Source organism: Hemitrygon akajei, chromosome 32, assembly GCF_048418815.1.
Source record: "Hemitrygon akajei chromosome 32, sHemAka1.3, whole genome shotgun sequence".
In the NCBI taxonomy this organism is placed as follows: domain Eukaryota; kingdom Metazoa; phylum Chordata; class Chondrichthyes; order Myliobatiformes; family Dasyatidae; genus Hemitrygon; species Hemitrygon akajei.
In genome coordinates this window covers 32049694-32076143 of record NC_133155.1, presented here as the reverse complement: position 1 = coordinate 32076143, position 26450 = coordinate 32049694, and the positions used below count along the sequence as shown (strand labels likewise).

General features: G+C 46.9%; 1 protein-coding gene across 1 annotated transcript in view; it reads left to right on the top strand.

The window, feature by feature from the left end:
- LOC140719576 (mitogen-activated protein kinase kinase kinase 5-like) overlaps positions 1-26450 on the top strand; it is a 178862-nt gene that overhangs the window by 66883 nt on the left and 85529 nt on the right. The window lies entirely within an intron of this gene.

The following is a 26450-nucleotide window of genomic DNA, read 5'->3' as shown; positions in this document are numbered from 1 at the left end:
ATGTCTAGATAATGTCAATAGTCACTATTTTTCCCCAGAAGAGGGAAGTCTAAAATTATGGTGTCTAAGCTTAAGGGGAGAGGAAAAAGACTTAAAGGAAATTTTGAGAGGCAGATTTTTCCACACAGATAGTGGTGGATATACGGGTCAAGCTGCCAGAAGAAGGGGTAGAAGTGGGTATAATTACAAAGTCTGGAAGGCATCTTGACTTGTACATGGAAAGGAAAGGCTTACAGCCATATGGGCCAAACTTGGGCAAATAGGATACTTGGATAGGCCAGCATGGATGAGAAGGGCCGAAGGGCCTGTTTGTGCACTGTATAACTCCATGATGAGTTGCATGTAGGATCTGTAGATTCTACTCCGTGAGGCGTGTAGCACGGTGGGTCACCAGGGGCTTGTGGCCTCCTTCCATTGTTGACGAATGCTCTTGTGATTCTGTCATAGAGACACAAGTGCAGACTGACTCACTGGACGTTCGCTCCCTGCTTTCGTCTGTCATGACCTGGGATTCCCATCAACTGGCAGAGATGTTACTTCGGAGGCGTTTACTCCGTTCACCGAGAAAGCTTGGTTATTGCATTGCACGGAGCAAGAACGGAAAGGGGGGAGTACGATCGAGTGTTTTCACTGAGTTGTGTTAGTAATGGTGCAAGCTGAGCGACCTGCAGTGTGGGAGCTACAAGCTGAGCCCATGAGATGAAGCACGGGCCGCACACATGCAGGGATCCCAGTTGACTCACTGTGTGCATACATGCCACATTCTCATGATTGGTCTGATGTGGTAAACCCCCCCCCCCCATAGATGGGAACCACAGAGGAAGTGAAAAGGTGAGGTCAACAGCAAAATGAGGAAGTCTCTATCCCGCTTGGCAGCCGGCAACTGGCTGCCGTACCCTTTGGACTGCTGCAGGGAGGCAGATTCTCTCTCTGTGTCTTCCTGGTCAGCTGGCGTCAAAGGCTGTGCACTCCGAATCTCCTCTTGATGCAGCGTCCCTCGGTTCATCTGCTGGGATGCTAGCGTCTTCAGCAGAGGGTGCTGCTGTAGTCTCCCTGGGGCCTCTGTCAGTTCATTGGCGTATAGTGTCACCTAACTATCTGTCCATCTCTCAGTGCCAGTTCCACTACTTGACTGTGACCATGCTGGACCCACAGCCGGTAGCCAGTTTTCCTCCTGTGTGACGATGTGTTGACTGTTTCTGACACCAAACATGTCTCTGTAATTGGTCAAGTTCTACTTTTGGGCCAACTGCATGTGACACTGTGGGCGGGGTGGGGGGGGCTTGTAAAACTTTGTCTGTCAGTTCCCCTTAAACTTAAACTAAGCTGCTGGAACATGGTATTGACCCAAAGAATCAGCTTGGAAAACCCGCTGGTACTTCTCTACTGTTCTCTGTGGATAGAGAATTCAATGCAGGGTTCACCCCAATACAGTTGATGCAGGGCAGCACCAATGGCATCTTTTAAGTCCAATTTCTGCCCAGAAAGTTGGGCTGTTGGCCTCCCCTGACCACAGGCATGGGTGGGTGAACTAGATCTTCCTGGTGAACCACTTCTGCTGTGAAGACCCCACACGTGCCTATGCTGTCGCTGGAGCAGCTGCGGGACAGAGTTCAGAGTTCATAATTTTGGAAAAGGGCCGAAGGATAAATTTGCTTACCAAGGGGTTGGCTGACCTTGTATCTGACTCAAATCTCACAGGCTGGTTGTCCACAATGAACGTAACCAAGAAAGGAGGCTGGTTCTGGTGGCCCATATCGTGGGTTTGGAAAATAGTGTCCACTTCTTCGCTCCAACTGCCTTCTAGCCTGGAGCTGTTGCTTCTCAGACAGGGAGGCCCCCTGTGCCCTCCCATTTTGGACTCCCACAATCTAAGCATCGCTTCTCCAAGTTTATTTGGGAAATATCTCTGTACTTGTGTTCTTGTGCTGCTAGGTTTACCCTCGTGATGAAACCATCTACGTTTTCGTCAGGAGTCTGTCACAGCTGTGAAAACCTGTGCTGTAAAAAAAATTGCACTGCATCCCCCAAACATTGTCCAAAGCCTCAAATATGTCTGTCAGTTTAGATTCACTCTGTAGGTGCAGAGCATCAAAATATTTCTGCCCGAGATCGCTCAAGTGCATGCAGAGCATTTTGAGTTTCATTGCTTCCTCCAGCTTCGCTGGTAGTATTAAAATTGGTCAGGAAGATTGTTTTCCATTGAAGCCGGGTTTGCCATAGCTGCAGCACAAAATGGATAGGGTGCTTATGGTAGAACAGCCGTTCTTGCCTTGATGTTCGTCGCCAAAATGTTACGTATTGTGTGGATTAGGAGCAAAGCCCGCACCAAAAAGAGAACGCCTTCCGCTTGGGGAGCTCCAATTGACTCGCCACACGATCGAGCGGCCGCAAGTACACTCGCCACACGATTGAGCAGTTGACTTGATACAGTACATCTTGTTTTGGTAGAACTTGACAGCGGGTGCATTTGTGGGGGAGTCTTGGTGTCAGGTCTGTGGATGGTGTGGTATACTGGCCCAAGAGAGGACACAGACATTAGTTTATTTATCCTGGCAATGGATTTGAGGAGTTTGGAGAGATGGCACGGGTAGCATTGTCCGGTGGTTTGTAGTGCCTGCTGTGGGTTGTCCAAAACTCTAAACTGTACAGATGATAAGGATCACAGCTGCGTAGTGAAAGTGAGTGTTTAAAATGTTCTTTCAAAGTGCATCTCTCACTTTGCACATTTATGACAATAAGTTCTTTACCATAATACTCAAGACAGAATACTCAAAAGCGTTTTCATTCAGCAGACCTGGCAGACTCTTGGCTAAAACCAGTAATCGCAATGGACTTCTGTGCGAAGCTTTCTCAGGAGAAAGCTTTTGATAGGTGTGTCAGCAAGGCCAGTCTGACCCTGCTTAACCATGGGCCAAGTTTGTGTTTGACAGGTTTATTTGCCTGAGAAGTGATAGGTGTTTAAGCTGCTCTCCCTCGCTCGTGTGGCTTTTCTCAGAAAGGCTTTGCTTTCTAGTATTTTATGGTATTTGGGCAGACTACTAATGTGTAAGGTGGTCTTTAAGGAAGAAGGTTAATGAATTATTTTCACAACTACAAGCATGTAAAGGGACTTTAACCCATTCTTTTCTGAAAGGGCAAAACTCTTATTTTATCAGTTTATAACATGGAGTGATTGGTAACAGATTAATCTTGTTGGCGTAAAGTTCTCCATTGTACTTAACATGCAAAATAAGTCAGGTTGTTGATTTTCTTAGGAGTTACCTCAAGGTAATTCCTCGTGATAGAGCATCATTTAATTCCTCATCAGTTCTAAAAGGTGGCAGATTTACCTGGGTGTGAGTTCTATTAACGTGGGGTAGCCACTCCACACTACCTCCTTGTGGTCTAGCTGGCTCGGCTCAACATTGCGGGCTGAATGGCCTGTCCCTGTGCTGTACTCTTCTGTGGTCTATATGTGGTAGCACCTGGAGAGAAGTGATGGGAATGTGGGGAAGGTGAAATGGGTTTGTGAAGAATATGAGCTGGATGGTCAGTGTGGACTTAGAAGGTCAAGGGCCTCGTTTCTGTTCGGCATCTCTTTGTGGCTGTAAGAGAGGAAAGCATCTTGCCAGGATAGTGTTCAGTGTAGAGGGCTTAGCATATGGATAGGACAGGAGAAGATCAGCTTTGTTTGTCACACAGACATGCAAACGTAAAGTGAAGAGGGTTGTTTGCGTCAAATCAAATCAGTGAGGGTTGTTCTGGGGACAGCCCGCAAGTATCGCCAAGCTTCTCGCTCCAACGTAGCTTGCCCGCATCTTCCTAACCCGGACTGTGCACCTTCGGAATGCGGGAGGGAACTGCATCACCTGGAGGAAGCCCGTGCATCCCTGGGGACAGCGGTGGGAATGGGGCCCCGATCGGTGCCTACAACAAAGCGATCGCGCTAAAGACTACGCTGCCATGTGACGCGTATGAGGAGAGGTTTCCATGAGTCTTGCTTCTGACAAGACGACGATTTGTCTATTCACAGCGGCTTCAGTGGGGTCAGCTAAAGGTGCTGCCATTGTACTTAAACGTACATCTAATGATCGCTAGGCCCTGCTGTGCGTTAAGACCTCAAAGGATTGCAGGTCCACACGATCAGCGAGTTGCTCGCTGGCGGGGATAATGAAAGAGCCACACATTGAGCTGCCACTTGAGTGGATGAAGGCTCACAGCCAAACAGTGAGCGGTCATCACGGCCGTTTCTCTTGTGATCGCAAGACCCCCTTTGGACGCTGTTAATCTGACCTGTCGCAAGTTCGATTCACTGATCTTATTGGATGTGAGCAGGGGCGGATGGAGGTGGACGAGTCCTCTTTTCGTAGGGAAGATTAGGCCCGAAACCACGGCATCACCTGTTTGCGGCTGTCTGGAGTGGGGGGGTGGGTGTCGAAGCTGCTGTGCTTCACCCGGGGGGGGGGGGGGGGGTAGTGTGGCGTGGTGTCCAGACAGGAGTCGGAGGGGCTTCGCTTGGCAGAAGACAAGCTCTGCTGTGGCCGATGCTAGTTTCTTTCACAGCACTCGGGCCTCAGGCTGTGGGGTGGCTTGCTTTTCAGCCACCGGAGGTGAGGCGTCTGAGCCATCGCACTCTACCGGGGATAGCGTAGAGCAATTGTGGTGAATGAAGATTTAAAACGGGCTGAGGGGTCTGGACTATATACAGTTATTTGTCTGGTTATATTTTGTATATGTGAGGATTGGTCCTCAAAGCCACCATGTCACCTAGAGTGGGCTGGAGGGGGGGGGGGGGGTTCTGAACTAATATATACATAGAGGCATATTATGTGCTGTATTTTTATTGATAATCTATGTTGTTTGTACTCATCAAGCCATGGGGTCATGGGGGGGGGGGGTGGTGGTGAGGTGGCCTTGGGACTCTAAATACACGATTGTGATCTTGTGTTTGCTTACTCAGTGTGACTGTTGGTCATGTGCCTTTGAACCTTGACCCCTTAGCAATGCCGTCTCGTTTGGCCGTATTCATTATGGTTAAATGACAATTAAACTTGAATCGAATTGAATTGCATGCTGAAGACTGAGAGAGATATGGAGCTTTTTACAGAAGTGGTGAGCAACTCTCCGCTCCTACCAGACCTAGAATCCGGAGAGCATGCAGAGAACGCTGCCACAGGACCACCATTGTTGCCGTTTTTGTCAAGGAAACCTGTAACAGCTAGGAATTGAGTCGGACACTTCCTGTTTAAATTGGGCTATAAGACCGAACAGTCTCTCCTTTTTTTTCAATTCTCTCCTTTAACGCCTTAGGGTAATGCTTTGTTACTGCAACCTGCGATAATGACTGGCTCATTATCACCGTGTGCAATCATTGGACGAGAGAGCACCCTGATGAATCACTCAGTGAAATTAAGTTAATCATATGATACTTTACAATGCCTTTATGCTGGATTGATACTGAGCTATTTCAATTACAAACTGCCCTTCCTTAACCATAAGTGCCAAGTTTGTGTTTGACCAGTTTAGTTACTTTGCATGGGAGCGATAACAAAGGAGCCCGTCACAAATGCTGGCAGCTTTGCAGGAAACAGAGTCTTCCTCACACGAGCTGGGAGAGTTAGGAGCAAATTTAATGGGCTTTATCAAAATCATGAGGGTTTTTAACTGGCAGAAGTAGTTTTCCACAAATCTTTGTGCTGTCTGCAAAGAATGACGGCAAACATCGGTGGTGTCGTGCACAGTGACGAACGTTGCCAAAGGATCAGTTACCACTATGGATGGAGAATTAGCAAACGGAACTTAATCCAAGCAAGTGTTCGAGGACGTCAAATGTAAAAGGAAGGAATGCATTTAATGGCTGAACCCTTAACAGCATTGTTGTCCAGAGGGAAGGATGTTCCCCATCACAGGAAGGATGTAGAAACGGACCCTCTGGTATTGGAGACGGTCCAGAAGAGTTCACAAGAGTGTATGAGGAGCGTTTGATGGTACTTGCTGGAGCTTAGAAGAATGAGGGAGGATCTCATGGAAACCTATTGAATATTGAAAGGTCTGATCAGGGGTTCCCACCTGTTTTATGCTGATGAACCTTACCCCAGACTGTGAACCCCTGGTCTAGATAGAGTGGATGTGGAGAGGGTGGTTGGGGAGTCTAGGATGAGAGGGCACTGCCTTTAGAACAGAGGTGAGGAAGAATCTGCGGAATTCATTGGCAAAGATGGCTGCGGAGGCCAGGTCATTGGCTATACTTGCTCAGAGAACGTGTTAAGGGACTGCAGCTACAACTAGATGACCGTTGCCTCATACGGGAAAGTGCGAAGGTGATGGGAGCTACAGGGAGGTAGTCACCCCTAAGTTGTAGGAGGCAGATACCTGGATAACTGTCAGGAGAGAGGGAAGTAAATGGGCAGCCAGTACAGAGTACCCCTGTGGCCATTCCCCTCAATAATAAGGGTACTGCTTTGGCTCCTGTTGGGGTAGAAGGACCCACTGGGGGAAGCAGCAGTGACCAGCTCTCTGGCTCTGCAGCTCAGAAGGGAAGGGCAGAGAAGTGGACTGCAGTAGTTATAGTGGTTAGAGGAGTAAACAAGAGATTCTGTGGATGTGATATGTTGCCACCCAGGTGCCAGGGTCAAAGACGTCTCAGGTTGTGTCCACAGCATTCTAAAGGGGGAGAGTGAACAGCCAGAAGTCTTGGCACCAATGACATAGGAAGGGAAAATGGAAGTGGTCCCAAAGAGAGAATTTTGGGAGCTAAGTAGAAAGCTGAAAAGTAGGACCTCCAGGGTAGTAATCTCTGGATTGCTGTCTGTGCCACACACCAGCGAGGGTAAGAATAGGATGATTAGACAGGTGATTGCATAGCTGAGGAATTGGTGCAGGGACCAGGGTTTCAGATTTCTGCATCATTGAGATCTGTTCTGGGGAAGGAATGACCTGTACAAAAGGTGCAGGTTACGCCTGAACCTGAGTGGGACCAGCATCCCTGTGGGCAGGCTTGCTACAGTGTTGGGGAGGGTTTAAACTAATTTGGCAGGGGGCCGGGAAACTGAGTGGTAGGGCTGAGGATGGGGCAGCTGGTAGACAAGTAGTGGTCCTGTGAGGAAGCGATTGCAAATGAAAGGGCAAAATTACAATCAATGGGGTGAGTTACAGTGTAATGGGGGGGGGGCAAAATCAAACAGGGTGATGAGCACAGGACTGAAGGTGTTATATTTGAATGCACACAGTATACGGACTAAGGTGGATGATCTTGTAGCACAGTTACAGATTGGCAGGTATGGCATTGTGGGCATCACTGAGTTGTGGCTGAAAGAAGATTATAATTGTGGGCTTAACACACAAAGGTACAGTACACATTGTAGCAAAAGGACAGGTAGGTAGAGGGAGTGCCATGCTCTGTTAGTAAATAAAACGATGAAATCAAATCCCCAGAAAGAGGTGACGTAGAATCGCAAGGTGTAGAATCCTCGCGGGTAGACTTAAAGAACTTCAAGGATGAAAAGAGCCAATGGGAGTTATATACTGACCCTCGAACAGTGGCCAGGAGGTGGACTGCAAGTTACAATGCAACATAGAAAACCCATGCCAAAAGAGTAATGTTACAATAGTCATGGGGATTCCAATATGCAGGCAGATTGGGAGAATCGGGTTGGTGCTGATTTTGGATCCCAAGAGAGAGAATTTGTGGAATGCCTACAAGAAGGCGTTTCAGCACAACTTGTGTTTGAGCCCATGGGTGTCCAGCTGTGCAGGATTGGGTTTTGTGTAATGAACCAGATTTGATTGGGAGCTTGAGGTAAAGAAACCCTGGGGAGGCAGTGATCATAATATGATAGAATTCACCCTACAGTTTGAAAGGGAGAAGCTAAAATCAAAATACAGTGGAGTAAAGGAAATTACGGAGGCGTGAGAGAGGAGCTTGCTGAAGTTGATTGGAAGGGACACTATCAGGGATGATGGCAGAGCAGCAATGGCTGGAGTTTCTGGGGACAATTTGAAAGGTGGATGATAGATACATCCCAAAGAAGAAGTACTCTAAAGGCAGATGACAGAACCATGGCTGACAAGGGAAATCAAAGTCACCATAAAAGCAAAAAGAGGACATACAATAGGACAAAAATTAATGAGAAGTTAGTGGATTGGGAAGCTTTAACAACCTACAGAGGCAACTAAAAAGCCATAAGGAGGGAAAAGGTGAAATATAAAGGTAAGCTAGCTAATAATATTGTAGGATTTTGTGAATAAAACATGTAAGTCATTTTATGTGCTTAACGAAAGCCCACAGCCCTTCACTTTCATTATGAACAAACCAAAAGCCATTGCCTACACTGACATCATTATGTCAGACTCCTTCTCTTAAAGTGAACACAACAACTCAAGGACTGTGCTTGTGAATGATGTAGAACAGTTTCTATTATGAGCAATATGTGTCATCTGTCACCCATTACATTACTTACAATATCAGAGAGGAGATCAAATATTTTGTTCAGAGATATAAAGAGTAAAAGAGAGACGAGTGGATGTTGGACCACTGGAAAGTGATGCTGGAGTGGCAGTAAAGGGGGCCAAGGCAATGGCAGATGAACTGAATAAGTATTTTGTATCGGTCTTCACTGTAGAGGACACTAGCAGTAGACCCACTGAACTCCTCCTGCAGTTTGATTTGGCTCCGGATTCCAGCATCTGCAGTCTCCTCTTCTCTCACCACCTCCCTTCCCCACACTTCTGCTCTCAGCCCTTCTCCTCCCACTCGGAGTGGGAGATTCCTCTTCGACGTTGCCTTCCACCTCACCAGCCTCCAAACTCCCTGTAAATTTTGTTGCCTTCAGCGAGACACCGGCATCTTCCTCTCCACGTTCAGCATATTGAAGAGTAAACTTCTCACCCACCAGAAACCCTGTTTTGTTTTTCCATCTCCAACGACAGTTGTGATGACACATTCCCATGCACAGTAGGACCACAAGTTATACATACAGGATTAGTTCATTCAGTCAAACAAGTCTGCTCAGCCATTCAATCCTGGCTTTTAAAAACCAATTCTCTTGACTTCTTCCTGTAACTCCTTTTCAAACAAGTACCTATCAATCTCTGCCTTAAGTACACCCAGTGACTTGGCCTCCATGGCCCTCTGTGGCAATGAGTTCCTCCGACTCACCATCCTCTGGCTGAAGAAGTTCCTCCTCACCGCCTCGTTATCCTGAGGCTGTGCCCTCATATCCTAAACTCCCCTATCAACGGAAACATTGGAAAGGAGGTGCAACACTTCTCTATTACAGCTTCCCTCCCCACCACTGAGGGACCCAGGTCTTTCCAATTGAGACAGCAGTCTACTGTGCTGCGTTGTGTAATCACAGTGAGGTTCCTTCCACAATGCAGAAACTAAAAACAGACTGGGTGTTCATTTCTAGAGTACCTCCTTTCAGTCTACAAGGGTAATCCTGATCTTAAAATTACCTTTCGCTTTAATTCCACGTCATTTATTTACTACCCATTCCTGTGCCCTGTAAAGCCCACTTGTATCCTGACCCTTGGCGGTGAGATCCAGGCAACTAGCACTCTGTCTAAATGTGCCCCGCACATCCCATTTAAACTTAAGACCTTTAGTATTTGACTTTAAAGTTCTGGGAAAAGGACTTGACTATCTGCCCTATCTGAACCTCTCATAGTTTTATTTTCTTCTGTCAGATTGCCCGTCAGCCTTCAACACTCCAGAGAAAACTATCCAAATTTGTCCAATCTCTCCTGTAACTTATCGCTCTCCAAACCAGACAACGTCCCAGTGAGCCCATTCTTCACTCTCCCCAAAGACTCCACATCCTTCAAGTAATATTGGGACCAGAACTGCAACTGAGACCTAGCCAAAGCTGCAAATTAACTTTGCAGCTTTTATTGCCCTGGCAAAGAAGTTAAGGTTGCTGTAACCCCTTCATTACCACCCTATCTGCTAATGTATGGACTTGCACCCTGTCCTTTAGCACATTAACATTCTTAAAGGTGCTGCTATTTACTGCAAACTTTACTCTCACATTTGACTTCCCAGTCCAATAACTCTTACTTGTCTGGATTAATTTCCATCTGCCATTATCTGCCTGACTTCCCAAATGACCAATATCCTGTTGTAGCTTTCGACTGTCTTCCTCACTAACCACAACTCCACCAACTCTCCTATTAAGCTTGCTAATCGGACCATATTTTAATATTTTATTCTTCCACATGTTGATATGTTTGGCAGAATCTGATTGGGGGCAGGCAGAAAGGTCAGACTGAGTAAACGAGCCCTGCCGTGAACTCCTCTTCCCTTCTCTGTGGTGGGATGGAAAATACCCAAATCAGGAGGCAAAAGGGGCGAGACATTGACAGAAATCAGCTGCCTTTTTCCCACCCAAACCACGCCGTGACCTGCAGATGTCACTTGGCTGAATCCTTGCGACAATTTACATTTCTCACCTTAAACCCAATGATTTGTGATCATTTCTGCCAACAGCCACAAAACGCTGAAGGAACTCAGCAGGGTTCCTGTCGTTCAGTATTAATACCCTGGCGTGAGGGGCAGGTGAACGGGAAGCATACTACAGGACCTGCTATCATAGGAAATCTGAGATGAACCACTGAAGGGGAAGAAAACAAGACAAAGCATGCTTATTGGCTCTAAAATGAGGATTAGATTTCCTCAAAGGTAAATAACAGCCTGAAAACCTCAGTATGTGCCTTGCGAGTGTGAGAGTGTGGGTAGGCGGAGACAGTTTCTGCTCTTTTACCTGAGATCCTGCAAACACAGATCTGCGTGGTTAATCTGCCGCTTTGTCGCCGCACCAGATGCAGTTTGGGTATGTCCAAGTTTCTGTCTCGGAGATGAACATTTGAGTGTGCCTACCCCGGACAGAGGAAAGGCCAGAAGCTGCTGTGAGGAAATGTTTTTATTGTGAGGCAGCGAGCAGAGGAAGGAGGAAGTTTCCAATGAGGCTTGTAGGGGGAGTGGGGATCCGGAACAGTGCGAGGGTAAATGACCAGGGACAGTGAGGGAGCGGCCAGATCACTGGGGGTATGATGGTAGGTGGGAATCAGGAGGCCTGTGGCTGAGTGCGATCGAGAGTGATGGGATGTCTGACAGCGTCTGGGAATCTGGACATTGATGAGGGTGTGCAGGATCAGCTGCAGCTTCAGAAACCCGTTAGTTATTGACAAGAGTGATCAATGTAGAAGAGTATCTTGAAATTGGCAACTTATTCAACAAAGAAGGGTCCAGAGACTTCTGAATACTGATTCTGAACATAGAACATAAAACATTGGCCCATTGGCCTATGATGTAGTTTTAACCTAATCTTAAGATCAATCGACCCCTTCCTTTTTACACTGCCCTCCAGCTTTCTATCATCCATGTGCCTATCTAAGAGTTTCTTAAATGTCCCTTTTGGGACTGGTGCAGCTAATGTGCTGGTGGCAGGGTGGGTGTTCACTCCAGTCGTCATGGTGTCAGTCTTTGCCCCTCTCCTCCGCCAACTGCTCTTGGCAACACTTACACTTGGAGACTTAGTACAACGTGAAACGATGCTTGCCATGTGTTTTTAATTGGAGAAAGCAACCAATTTTTCTCTGCCTGATGCTCTTTGCCCATAACCTATTCCCTCTCTCTCTTTCTCTCTCTCCCTCTCCCTCTCTCTCTCTCTCCCTCCCTCTCTCCCTCCCTCCCCTCCCCGCCTGTCAATTTACCCCGACCAGCCACCTTTCATTAGGGGTGACCTGGAATAGTTAACAGACCTGGTCATCTTTGGAATGTGCGAGTCTTTGGGAAACCCTTTGGGAGAAGGTGCGAGCTCCCCATGGAGGGACCGGATCTAATCAGTTCCCAGTCACTGGAGATGTGCGTCAGCAGCACTAACTGCTGAAGAATTGGGCTGCCCTCCCGGGCACTCTATCCTCCACTCGATTGCCTACTTACCTCCAGCTTCATGGTCTCACCATTTCTGTTATTTTATTCGGCAATGCTTTCCCATGGTTGGCAGAGTGTTTTCCTGCTGTTGCGGCATGTCTCTCTGACAGGAAAATGAGAGGAGTGTGGCCTGTCAATAAGGAGTGTCAGGTTCTGCCTACGCTCACACATCGTTCTGTAAACCTCGCCATCAAAGTTCACTCTGTCTATTCGACTTTACAGAGCAACGTTGTAGCGACCAATAAGAATCAGGTTTATTAACACAACCATACAGTATGCTGTGAAATTTGTTGATTTGCGGTGACAGTACAGTGCAATACACTATAAATTACAGCAAGATATATAAATAAATTAAAGATAGTGAGGCAGTGTTCATGGGTTCACTGACTGTTCAGAAATCTGATTGCAGAGGCGAGGAAACTATTCCTAAAGTGTTCAGTGTTTTCAGGGGTGTGAAGTGATTTCTAGTTGCATACATTTGCACATAGGTTGTTAGTCCGTCTTTGTCTGGGAGTGGGTTTTCATTGATCCTAATGTATTTCTTTGTAACTACTGTGAATGGCTGAAAGAAAGTGAATACTGGGGTAGTGTATGGTGGTAGATGGGCACTTTGATAATAAATTTACATTTGCACTTTGTGAGTTGATTGCCCGTGGAGCTTTGAAGAAGTCGGTTTGTTTCGCTTGTTTAGAGACAACAGCCAAAGAAGGCATGATCTAACCTGTGAGGTGGGAGAACTGTGCTCATGGAATTCACAGCAAAGCACGAGGAAATTCAGATAGTTGTCAGAAAACTGACAAGAAGAATTCGCTTCAGGGGGCATGTTCACGACGTTATATTCCAAGGATGCTGTCAGCATTTCACATAGTTCAACGGGAGCCAAGGCTATGTCACAGACCAATGTTATAATAAACTATGATTCTGTGCGTTATAAAACAGAATACCTAATAAAGTGTCATCAAATGTGGTCCACTCATGTGGTTGCAAAGTGCGCAAAGTGTTTCTAGCCATTAAAAACAAAACAAACATCTTTTGAAAAAGAATTTGGTTCTGGCAGATAAATTATTTTGAAATTAGCCCAAGTGACGCAGATGTCGGTCAGTGCAGACAGGTTCCACAAGGTCTAGTGGAAATGTGGAAAGTTGCCCAGCACATCACCAGTTAAACATAAGCTAATATTATCCTGGAATTAGATGAGTTCATAAATGGAGTGTGTGATGAGTAAGGGATCCTTAAGTGTGGCTCCTGAGGTCCGCCCAAGTAGGGACAAACAAATGACAGTGTCTCTGGAGATTATCCCTTGTCCATACTGTTCGTGCTGTTAGCAAATGATATTTCATAAAGTCGCAGTAAACCCTTGGTTAATCAAAACATTTACAGTGCGTTGTGAAAAAGAAGAATGTAGTCTCGCTTACCTCGCCAAGACAACTGCACTGCTCCAAGGAGCGCTATATGAGGTTATTCTTGCCCGAGGCCGTTAGGCTCTATGGTGAGTCAACCTATAGCCAGGGAAGTGATGACCCCCTCCTGTTAGACTGTGGGAGGTAGCTTGTGTTTTATTGTTTCTACTTCTCTTCTAGTATTTGTGTACAGTATCTGTGCACTTGTAATGCTACTGTGACCCTGTAATTTCCTTAGGGGTCAATATCTATCTATATTATTCTACCTTGTGCTTCAATTAATACCCTGGATTGAAAACAGATTCAGTCCTGACGAAGGGTCTCGGCCCGAAACGTCGACAGCACTTCTTCCTATAGATGCTGCCTGGCCTGCTACGTTCCAGCAGCATTTTGTGTGTGTTGTTCAGATCTTTAGTAGGCCTTTAGGCCCCTAGGTAAGTATTCAATCCTATCTCCCATCCATCACCCTTGATTCAATAAACTGTGATACTGCGCTTCATTCAACGTCTGCGGTACGACGCTGCAGACGTTCTACGACTCGGTGGTGGCCAGCGTTCTACGCTGTACTCTGCTGGGGCAGCAGGGTGAGAGCAGCTGACACCAAGCAGATCGATAAGCTCGACAGGAAGGCTGGGGGTGGAACTGGATTCCCTGGCGCAGTGTCTGAGAGGAGAATGCTGCAGAACCTATGGAGCATTACAGACAATCCCTCTCACCCGTCTCCATGACAAACAGAGGAGCACCTTTAGCAATGGTCCACCGAGGTGCACCATTGAACACCACGGGAGATCCTTTCTATAAGACTCTACAACTCCTCCTCTTTATGTGTATAAGTATTGGATTTCATTCCACATCTGTATTGTGCACGGTTACTTTTTAATGCACATTTTGTACCCTTCTTATCTTGATGCTTACATTTTGTGTTTTAAAGTATATGTTCTGACTGAGCAACCTTGCAACAATAATTTCCTTTGGGATAAATAAAGTTTTAACTCATCTTTATTGTCTGCCCTACACGTTAAACTATTGCCCAATTTGTTCTCAAGATGGTGCTGATCTGTGGTCTCTGTCGATATCGTGTGTCAGGCTTAGTTTTTGTTTAAGTTTGTAGGGGGATAGTTTTGGGGTTAGAGAGGGGAGTTAGCGGTCTGGTTAGGATTTAGGGACAGGGACGAGGGGAAGCGAGAGGTCAGACCTCCAGTACGTGGTCCACACTGCAAGTCCTGCAACAGGGATATCTGCAGTCCAGGCCTCCGCTCCCTGTTTCGAGGCCAATGACCAGAGGTCTGTACAAGCAAGGGGCACGGGGAAGCACGAGCACCAGTCAGGCACTGTGCCCGTAGTTTGGGATCCCGCCATCGGCTAGTCCGGGGGTTGATACCGAAGGTCGGAGACCAAAGGTTGATCGGTAGTCCAGAAGTCGACAGCTGATGGCTGACACCTCGAGGCTGAGGCTGGAGGAAAGTCCGTGTGTGTGTGGGTGGGTTGAGGGGAGGCTGGGAGGTGGGAAAGGGGCTTGTTATTTTGTTGCCTGTTGTGCCCCGTTTGGTTGTGTTACGTGTTGTTCTGCCGAGCACTGTGGGTACGCGATGTTGGTGCCGGCGTGTATGGCAATAGTTGTGGACTACACTAAGCACGTGCTTAGATTGTGTGTTAGCACAAATGATGCATTTCACTTTACGTTCCAGTGTACGTGCGATAAATAAGTGAATCTGAATCTGACATCTTCCTCAAAGTCAAAGTGAAAGTACATCCATTATCAAAGTACGTATGCACTATGCAACCCTCAGATTCATCTCCATAAAGGCAGCCACAAAACCAAGAAACCTCAAAAAAAGATAAGACCGTCAAACACCCAGTGGTCAGAGAAAAAAACAAATCATGTAAACAATAAACACAAGCAAATAGCATTCTGAACTGAATTCCACGGAGAGGCCATCCGTTGACCCTCAGTTCAGCACAGAGTGGGGCACTGAACTGAACTGGCCCGTCCCTCACCTTGGGCCCCAACACCCTGACCTTTTCCGTCTGGCCAGGCACTTAAATCGTCGTCCAAACATTGGGCTCTGTCGCTTTGAGCTTCTCTGGGCCTGGACCTTGCCACCTTATAGTTGGCCCAGTCCTGAGATCGAACGAACCTCAGGTGTTCCTCGTTCTCGGCAATGGGCCCCACTGCCTCGCCTTGCCTTATCTCAGCCACATTGAATTGCTTCCAAGTCCAAAGAGAAGTTACAGGCGATGATCGTTTGCCAGAAAAAGAGTGATTAACAAAGTATTTAGTTGTTTTTCTCGTTCCATCAGTGACCAGCCAGCGGAAGTGGCTGAGTTTCACCAGCACCATCACTGGCCCGGACCCAACAACTAGCTCAGAAATGGACCTGCAGTTCAAGCCAAGAGCTTTCAATGGGAAAACTTCGGACCGATGGTTGTTTAACGTCTTGGGATTCTGTGTTTTTTTTTATTTCTTGGAGTCTTTTCCAACAATGATTGAAACCAGTATTATGCAAGATTGGATTTTGGTTCATTGTACCTGATGCAGAAGATGTTGCAATTAAATACAGGAAAAAGTAAAGGAATAAGCAGGAAGGTCAGTAAATAATGGTGTCCAAGGCAGAGTTGATGAACCTTCTCCAGAAGAGATCCCAGTGATCCAGAAATCTGAAACCCTGCTCTCTGTACCAATTCTTCGGTCACACATTCATCTGCCAAGTCATTCTGTCCTTACATTCACTGGGGACTCCTAAGTGCGGTCTATAGAAAGTAATCTACCAAAGTGCGTGACCATACACTTACCTACACTGTATTCCATCTGCCGCCTTGTTCATTCTCCTAATCTGTCTAAGTCCTTCTGCAGACTCCCTGCTTTGCCAACACTACCTGCCCCTCTACCTACCTTTGTATCGTCTGCAGAATTGGCCCCCTTTATTCCCCCTCTTTGTCTCCTACCAGGCATCCAATCTTCTATCCATGCTAATATTTTTCCTGTAATACCTTGGGCTCTTAACTTGTTAGAAGCCTTCTGAAAATCCAAGTAAAAAAACATCCACTGATTCTCCTTTGTCTTTCTGGCCTTTTATTTCCTCAAAGAATTCCAACAAATTTGTCAGGCAAAATTTCCCCAAGCTGACTTTGGCCTACATTTCCTTGTGCCTCCAAGTACCCCAAAACCTCATCACTAATAGTGGACTCCACCATCTTCCCAACCACTGGCCTATAATTTCCTTCCTTCTGCCCCACTCCCTTCTTAAAGAGTGGAGTGACATGTGCAGTTTCTCTACAATGAAAATGATTAACGAGTTTGTATTTGTGAAGTGCCTTCACAGTCTTTGAAAGGTCCACAGCTCCTCAGCACTGGCTAAGTAGTTTTGAAAATTGTCTCTGTTGTAACGTAGGGAATGCAGCAAACCATTTGCCAAATCCAAAGACTAACAAAAAGTAGACAATCACCAGATGATCTGTTTCACTCACTATTGCTGATTGAGGGCTAAATATTGGCCAAGGCTTTGGGGAGAACATTCCCAACCTTTTTTATCCCATAGACTAATACCATTAACAAGAAGTTCATAGGCACCAGGTTGGGAACTCCTGGTCTAGATGAACATCGTTGAACGGAATTGACTGTATTTCTTACATCCTTCACATACATGAGGAGTAAAATCTTTACGTTACATCTCCATCTAAATGAACAACGTGCAATCTTAGTAATTTATATTAATTTATAATGAATAGAACAGTCAATGTAACATAGAATACACTCAAATCAGTCTGATGGCCTGTTGGAAGAAGCTGTCCCAGAGCCTGTTGGTCTTGGCTTTTATGTTACAGTACCGTTTCCCAGATGGTAGCAGCTGGAATAGATTGTGGTTGGGATGACTCGGGTCCCCAATGACCCCACGGGCTCTTTTTACACACCTGTTTTTGTAAATGTTCTGAATCATGGGAAGTTCACAACTACAGGTGTGTTGGGCAGCATCCGTTGAAATGAGCAGTCAATGTTTCGGGTCGAGACCCTTCGTCAGGACTAAAGAAGGAGGGGGCAGGGGCCATATAAAAGGATCCAGCATATTATCCTCCTTCTGCCACCTTCAACAGGACCCCACCACTAAGGACATCTTTCCCTCTCTACCCCTCTCTGCTTTTCGCAGGGATTGTTCCCTCTGCGACTGCCTGGTCCACACGTCCCTCCCCACAGATCTCCCACCTGGTACTTATCCATGCAAGCATAAGTGCTACACCTGTCCCTACACCTCCTCTCTTACCACCATTCAGGGCCCCAAACAGTCCTTCCAGGTGAGGCAACACTTCACTTGTGAGTCTGTCGGGGTAATCTATTGCATCTGGTGCTCCCAGTGCAGCCTCCTCTACATCGGCGAGACCCGACGTAGATTGGGGGACCGCTTCGTCAGGCACCTCCGCTCCATCCGCCACAACAGACAGGATCTCCCGGTTGCCACCCACTTCAACTCTGCTTCACATTCCCATTTGGATATGTCCATACATGGCCTCCTCTACTGCCATGATGAGGCCAAACTTCGGTTGGAGGAACAACATCTCATATACCATCTGGGTAGTCTCCAGCCCCTTGGTATGAACATCGAATTCTCCAACTTCCAGTAATTCCCTCCCTCTCCCTTCCCCCATCCCACCTTCACTCTGTCTCCTCTTCCAGCTGCCTATCACCTCCCTCATGATTCTGCCTTCTTCTACTACCCATAGTGTTTTCCCCTTACATTCCTTCTTCACCTTTCCTGCCTATCCCCTCCCTGCTTCCCCTCCCCCACCCCTTGATCTTTCCCCTGATTGGTTTTCCACCCTTCCCCCACCTTCTTTATAGGGCCCCTGCCCCTTCCTTCTTTAGTCCTGACGAAGGGTCTCGGCCCGAAACGTTGACTGCTCCTTTCAGCGGATGCTGCCCGACCTGCTGAGTTCATCCAGCTTTCTTTCTTGATTTGACCACAGCATCTGCAGTGTACTTTGTGTTTACAGGTGTGTTGGGCTGTCCAGACCACTCTCTGCAGAGTCCTGTGATTAAAGGAGGTACAGTTCCCGTACCAGGCAGTGATGCAGCCAATCAGGATTTTCTCAATTTTGCCCCTGTAGAAAGTTCTTAGGATTTGGGGCCCATACCAAACTTCCTCGACCGTCTGAGGTGAAAGAGGTGCTGTTGTGCCTTTTCTCACCACACAGCAGGTGTGTACAGAACTCGTGAGGTCCTTGGTGATGTGGATGCCAAGGAATTTAAAGCTGTTCACCCTCTCAACCCCAGATCCATTGATGTCAATAGGGGTTAGCCTGTCTCCGTTCCTCCTGTAGTCCACAACCAGCTCCTTTGTTTTTCCGACATTGAGAGAGAGGTTAACTTGTTAACTCCGTATCCATTTGATTGGTAGCAGGGAGTGTGGCATTCCTCAGCGTAAACCTTGCGATGCTGGTCTGTTTACATTTTAAACTTAGATTGATTGGGTGAGGTGGGGAGGGAGGAATAAACCTACAATTCTGATGCAGGGTGAGGGAGACACCCACAAAGGTCCTGCTGACATCTGGAATTTTGTTGTAAACAGAATAGTCGAGCTAATGCGTGTTGTTAATGTATTTACATAGACCAAATGTACATCCTACATTTGCACAGGCTAATGTTTGTCCAAGTGTGTAGTTTGCACGTTTACTTTCCACTCACTCTGGAAGCGATCTGATTTATGTATCCATCATATCTGGTTGCTATTTTCCACATTCTGAAATGCAACTAAGTAGAATTTGATGCAACGTAAATATTCTTAAGCTGACTCATGCTCTTCCGCCCCCAAACACCCACGCTGCAGATTATTTTAAATCTACACAAGCCAAGGCACAAAGCACTGTTGCTCTCAAACTGCAAATTCTCCTGTAATTAATGACTGATTATCCAAGTTGCGCAAGGGTAGTGAAGCTGTTATTTGTTGATTGAGTCGCAGTTCTTTGGTCTGCAAAGACCTTGTGTCTGGGTGCTGTGTTAAAATGAAGCTGGCCCTTCTAAAGGGAAATGTTGCAAGCATGAACTGGAATGAAAAGCTGCCAGGTTGAGCGGAACGCAGAAAGAGTGTTCGATCTTTATTACATTTTTCTGAAGTCAGTGCATCAGAACAAGGTCCGGCCCTAATTCCTTTGTGAAGTTGGATGTGGGCCATGGCAGGATCTTCTGAGGTCCTTCTGATAAACAACACACACAATGCTGGACGAACTCTGCAGGTCAGGCAGCATCTGTGGAGGACAGATCTCGGCCTGGAACGCCACTCATTCTTGCCACAGATGCTGAGTTCCTCCAACAATTTGTGTGTGTGTTGCTGAAGGTGTCCAGCATCTGTAGGATCTCTAAAGAAGGTGCTTCCACCATGCTGCTGGGGAGGGAGCTCCAGTGATGGTGAAGGACAGGAGATGAAGTCCCACAACAGGCCAGAAGGGCAGCTTAGAGGAGAGGGGTATTGTACAGGTCGTGGGTTCGGGCATTGATATTGGAGTGGCTGAGATGAGTAACTCAAATGCATTTTGTAGATGGTACTTGCTGTGGCCACTGCATGCAAACTGGTTAAAGGAACAGATGGCCTGCTCTGCTGGGGTCGAGCTTCCCAAGTTTTGTTGGAACTGTACTCATCCAGGCAAGTGGAGGGCATCTCATCAGAATCAGTTAAAAAAACAAAAGGAATTGTGAGGTAGTTCACTGTCCACTTTCAGAAATCTGATGGCAGAGGAGAAGAATTTGTTCCTAGACTGATCAGTGTGTGTTCCTATTCTTCCCCTCTGATGGTAGCAATGAGAGGACGCACGTACTGAGAGGCAGGGGTCCTTAATGACAGAGGCTGCACTTTTCAGGCTTTGCCTACTGCCATGATGAGGCCAAACTTCAGTTGGAGGAACAACATCTCATATACCGTCTGGGTAGTCTCCAGCCCCTTGGTATGAACATCGAATTCTCCAACTTCCAGTAATACCCTCCCTCTCCCTTCCCTCATCACACTTTCACTCTGTCTCCTCTTCTAGCTGCCTATCACCTCTCATGATTCTGCCTTCTTCTACTACCCATAGTGCTTTCCCTTTAGATTCCTTCTTCACCTTTCCTGCCTATCCCCTCCCTGCTTCCCCTCCCCCACCCCTTGATCTTTCCTCTGATTGGTTTTCCACCCTCCCCCCACCTTCTTTATAGGGCCCCTGCCCCTTCCTTCTTTAGTCCTGACGAGGGGTCTCGACCCGAAACGTTGACTGCTCATTTCAATGGATGCTGCCTGACCTGCTGAGTTCATCCAGCTTGTTTCTACGTTTTGATGGTGGGAAGGCAAGTGCCCATGATGGAGACGGTTGAGCTTACAACCCAGTACTGCTTTTTCTGATCTTGCACATCAGCGTCTCCATTCCAGACAACAGAATGCTCTCCATGGTACATCTGCAGAAATCTGTGAGAGTCTTTGGTGACGTAGCAAGTCTCCTCAAACTCCTACTGAAATATAGCCACTGGTGTGCCCTCTTCGTAATTGCATCAATATGTTGGGCCCAGGATAGATCTTCAGAGATGTTGACAGCCAGGAACTTAAAAATGCTCACCCTTTCCACTGCTGCTCCCTCGATGAGGACTAGCGTGTGTTCCCTCGACTTCCCCTTCCTGAAGTCCACAATCAAATCCTTGGTCTTATTGACATTGAATGCAAGACGGTGGTTGTGACAACACTCAGCCATCGGATCCTTCTCACTCCTGTACACCTCCTTGGCACCATCTGAGATGCTGCTGGCAACATTCGGGCCATTGGCGAATTTATGGATGGCATCTGAGCTGTGTCCAGCCACACAGTTGTGTAGGTAGAGAAAGTGGAGCAGTGGGTTAATCAGGCACCCTTGACGTGCACCAGTGCTGATTGTCAGCAAGGAGGAGATGTCATGTCTGATTTGCACTGACTGTGGTCTCCTGATGAGGAAGTCAAGGATCCAGTTGCAGAGGGAGGTACAGAGGCCCAGGGTTTGAAGCCTATTGATTAGTACCGAAGGAATTATTGTGTTGAACACTGAGCTATAATCATTAAACAGCAGCCTGATGTACGTACTGCTGATGTCCAGGTGGTCCGAGGCCAAGTGGAGAGCCAGTGAGATTGCATCTGCTGTAGATCTATTGTGGCAGGAAGCGAATTGCAGTGGCTCCAGCTCCCTGCTTGGGCAGGAGTTAATTGTATCCTGCATAAATGCAAAGTGTTCAGGGTGTCAGATGGTAAGTTACTTTTAGCAAGATGCCCTGCCTCTGGTAATTGGCAACTGATTTATTGTTGTCACATATACTGAGTTATAGTGAAAGGATTTTGTTTGTGTGCCATCCAGATAGATCATTCCATACATCAGAACCCTCAAAGGGGATCACAACCTTGTTGTTGGGTTTGGAGACTTGCGTCCCTCAATAACCCAGAGAGGTATGTTAGTTGGAGTCAGGGCTTTGGCTCTTGGTAGGGTCACCCTTGTCAAACAGGTCAAAGAGAAGAGGCCGGATTAAGAGTGGTCTGCCGGTCCTCCAGGTTCGGGGGTTCAGCTCAGGGCGAACAATCCTGACTGGTAAACCAAATTTGTTACAGAAACACACGTCTGTGTGTGACGGCATTCCTGAGTGTCCACCCGGGATTTTCATTTCTGATAGTAGTGAAGACCGAGGAAGCTACTGACATGATGAAGGAAGCCCTGACCACCACCAGAGATGGAGGACCTTCACTGCTCCCCTAAACGCCAGCCAGTGGCATAATGGGCAGGCCAGCCCGTACATCAGGACTCCCGGGTAGTGGGGGGAGACAGGATCCAGAATATGTGCAGTCCAGGTAGGCAACATGTAAGAACCATGGCAAGGTAGAACGTGAGATGGAGAGTTTACCTTTAACCTGTAAGAGGTCTGTCATCTGCAGGACAGAAGCTCTTTTGATTCTGGTGGTACGTGTTCTCAAGATTCGTACTTTCTGCCGGATGAGAGGTGGGGAAGGGAGAACGAGTGAGGGCAATGCGGTTGCTTTTCCAAACTGTGATCCATCCAGACAGGATGCTTTCTGTGGTACATCAATAAAAATCAGTGTTGGTCGTCGGGGACATTCTGAATTCCTTTAACCTTCTGAGGAAGTAGAGGTATTGGTGAGTTATCTCAGGCATAGCATCTGCATGGCTGGAGCAGGACACATTGCTGGTGAAATTTTTACCTTGGAACTTAAAGCTCTCGATGATCTTCACCTCAGCAACATTGTGTACTCAGCCTGTTTCCTGAAGTCAATGACCAGCTCTTTTGTTTGGCTGACAATTGTTCTTGCAGCCATAATATTTTTGTGACTGGTCCAGTATACAGTACTCAAGGTGGCCTGCTGAATATTGATGGGGGCTTGGAGGTGTAATGCCATTGAATGTCACAGATAGGTGTCTGGGTCCTTCACGCTGGTGATGGTCATCACTTGGTACGTTTGTGGAGTGCATGTTGTTAGCATATGTTGTTCACACAGGTACAGCTTGCTTCATTTGCTTGTGAAAGGATTTGAATGCTTTTTTAACACCAGTCAGAAATGGAAACCCATAGGCTGGATTTTAAGTAGTTCATACAACTCACTTCTTCTTTTAATTGTTCAAAACATCAGCTATATGTAATGTACGTTATGTAATGAATTACATCACACATTATTAAAACAGTTCACACCTCTGCCCGGAGTTGATTAGCAGAGGCAGCTACACCAGTTCCATGGTAGCTGAGCACAGACCAATTTGCACACTTTCTAATTTTATCTCTCCCTCTCCCTCTCATTCTCCCCCTCCCCTTCCCTTCCCCCTCTCCTCCCCTTCCCTTCCCCCTCTCCTCCCCTCCCCTCTCTTCCTCTCTCTCTTCCCCCTTTTCCCCCTCTCTTCCCCTCCCCTCTCTTCCTCTCTCTCTTCCCTCTCTCACACTTTCTCTCTCTCTCCCCCTCCTCTCCCTCTCTCTCTCTCCCCCTCTATCTCCCCCTCTCTTTCCCCCTCTTTCTCCCCCTCACTCTCTCTCTCCCCTTCTCATCCCCGCTGTCACTACTTCCCCCTGTGATCTCTGCTGCCCTTTCCCCCTCTTTCTGCCTTCCTGTTCTTCCCCCTTCCTTCCCAGAACTGATGGAGGGTGTCAGCACAAACCGTCCACTGTTTATTCATTTCCATGGATGCTGCCTGGCCTGCTGAGCTCCTCCAGCATTTTGTGTGTGCGTTGCTCTGGATTTCCAGCATCTGCAGAATCTCTTGTGTTTTTGATCAGTGTGCTATTCTTTTCGCCAGGCAAATTTATCCACTCAGAAGGTGGCCATTTGGCCCACTGAGTTCATGCTGGCATTCCAGTCCCACAATTCAAGCAGTCCATTCCAGACGGTAGCTTGCTGCATAAAACCATTTCCCCTCATCTCCCTCGGATATTTATCTTGGACTTCTGCCTTCTAATAACTAACCCCGCGTCCCGGCCACCACGCTTCACATTGCTTTCCACGTGACGCTTTGCAGTGCAGTTCACGATGCAGGCAGACCTGATCCGAGGGGTGTCGAGCGACAGCGTGAAGTGATAAATTGTGAAAGTTGCTGCTTGATAAATGAAAGTTCTTTGTCTAGGAATTGCATTTCTGCCACCAGTACTGACAAAGCAGCATCTGAGGGCACATTAGTGCTGCCTGACCAACTGTCGTAGTATCATCGATTTCAGTGTAACACCCACCACACTTTATCCAGGTCTAATTCAAAAACACAATGGCAGGATGGTATTGATTTTGCTGTCTATACCTCATGGATTCATAGGGATATACAGCACAGAAACGGGCCCTGTGGCCCATCACATCTATACTGACCATCTGTACTAATCCCATTTAACGGCACGTATTCTGTAGTCTGCAGCGCACTGACGATTCACGTGATTCATATTTCAGATTCAGGTTTACTCATCACGTGTCCACAGTGAAATGCGTCACTTGCGTTAACAACCAACACACCTGAAGGGTAGGCTGCCGGGATTTGTATGCGTCGCCGCACATTCCACACTATTGTAGCTTGCCCGCAATGCTCGGCACAATAACACAGAACACAGGAAAACAGAACATAGGGCCACAGAAGTGAAACGCGCCCTGTTCCTTCCTCCCCCCCCCCCCCCCCCCCACATACGCAGTCCTCTGACCCTCGGAGGATCTCACTTCCTCTCTTCTCCAGCCTCCAGCTGACTTGTGGATTCGCAGGCACTTCATCTAGATCAGGGGTTCCAGCCTTTGGTCCACAGACCCCTTGGCTAATGGTAAGGCTTCATGGCATAAAAAATATAGTTAGGAAGCCCTGATCTAGAGCGTCCTTAAACCTTATGCAGGAACTAACAGGCCTGATGTATGAACCTTCCCAATGGTCCCTAGACCAAGCACATAATACGTTTCAGTGACAACAATGTGCCGATCCCTTAATGCCAACAGGCTGCCTGGCTGACTCAGAGAGATCTCTGGTAGCACAGGGCACGGGCACAGCGGCAGGGAGCCGTTTCAGTGGTCACGTCAGAGTTGGTGACAAAGTGGTGAGTGTTACACCAGCACAGATGATGCTGTCATGTTTATGAGATGTCTGGATGTGAGCTACGACGCACTGTCGGTGGCAGAAATGCAATTCCTAGACAGAGAACTTGCATTTATCAAGCAGCAACTCTCACTTTTTTATCACTTCACTTTCTTAAACTGGGCAGGATTACGAGTCGTGAGGAGGATGCAGGAAGGGTTGTAGGTGACTGAAGTAGATTGACAAAGCAGGCAAAAGCTTGGCAGGTGTAGTTCAGCACAAATAAATGTGACATTATGTATTTCAGTTGGAAAATCAAAAAGGTAGCAATGATTTAAATGTTGTAAGATTGGGAAGTGAAGTACTGTGAGACTTAGTGTTCGTACAACAGCTACTAGAAAGCCCAGTCCTGACGAAGGATCTCGGCCCGAAACGTTGACTGCTCATTTCCACGGATGCTGCCCGACCTGCTGAGTTCCTCCAGCGTGTTGTACGTGTTGCTTTGACCCCAGCATCTGCAGTGTACTTTGTGTTTAGAAAGCCAATTTGTTTTTTGATCTTTAATGCCAAGAGGATTTGAGTACAGGGACAAGGGACAGCTTTTCTTTTGAATCAGAATCATTTTATTGCCAGTGTTTGAAGCATACCAGAATTGAATGTGGTTTGGCTCCAAACATAAAACACAGGACAATACCATAAAAGACAGCACAACAGCAACCAACAACTTGCAAGACAATAGTGCAAACAGCCACAAGCAGTCAACAATCAGAACAGTCACTTGCACAAACGTCAACAATCAAACAAATAAATGTGTACGTATGAATAGTCTCAATAATTATCAACAGAAGAAGGACAGCAGGAAAGACCATTTAATGATATTGTGCAGGGTCATTTAAGATGTTACATCTGAGTGAGTTTTGTTGGGAAGCTGGATCGCTCCAAGAAAGAAGCTTCGGAGATGATGTGTAGTTCTGGTGGTGATGGACTTGTAGCATCTCCCTGTAGGCGACTTGGTGGATAGGTGAGTGCTATAGCGTGGGGGGAGTCAACACTATTTTTGTCACCTCTTTGCTGTGGTGATGAACAGGTCTTTTGAGGTCGGTAGCTGATGCCCACTGCGACCTGGACTTGGAGAGAGAAGTCACACGGTGACAGAGGTGGTCACATCCCTCTCAATAATGGCTGAGTAAAACTTTGTCAGAATGTGCTCTGAGATGTTAAGTTTCCTAAGCTGGCCTTCACTCCTGATAAAAACATATCTACAAAAAGAAACACAGTGCAAACTTTACATTCATATGATCAATTGCATTTAATTGTGTTAACACTTTATTGAAAACCATATGCAGGGTCAATTAAACAGAAAAATAGTTCAGCATAGACTAGATGGGCTGAAGGGCTGACTGTGCTGTTGTGCTCCAATGACTCTATGAGTCTATTTCTGTTTCACTGGTAAGAATATTGATAGTTTTTTTTCAGACAACAGTTCTCAGTCTCGCCATCATCCTAGACCAGGAGTTCCCAACCTGAGATCCATGAACCCCTTGCTTAATGATATTGGTCTATGGCATAGAAAATTTTTGGAACCCCCATCTAGACTATTGTTATATCATCTATAAATTTCTTAATCA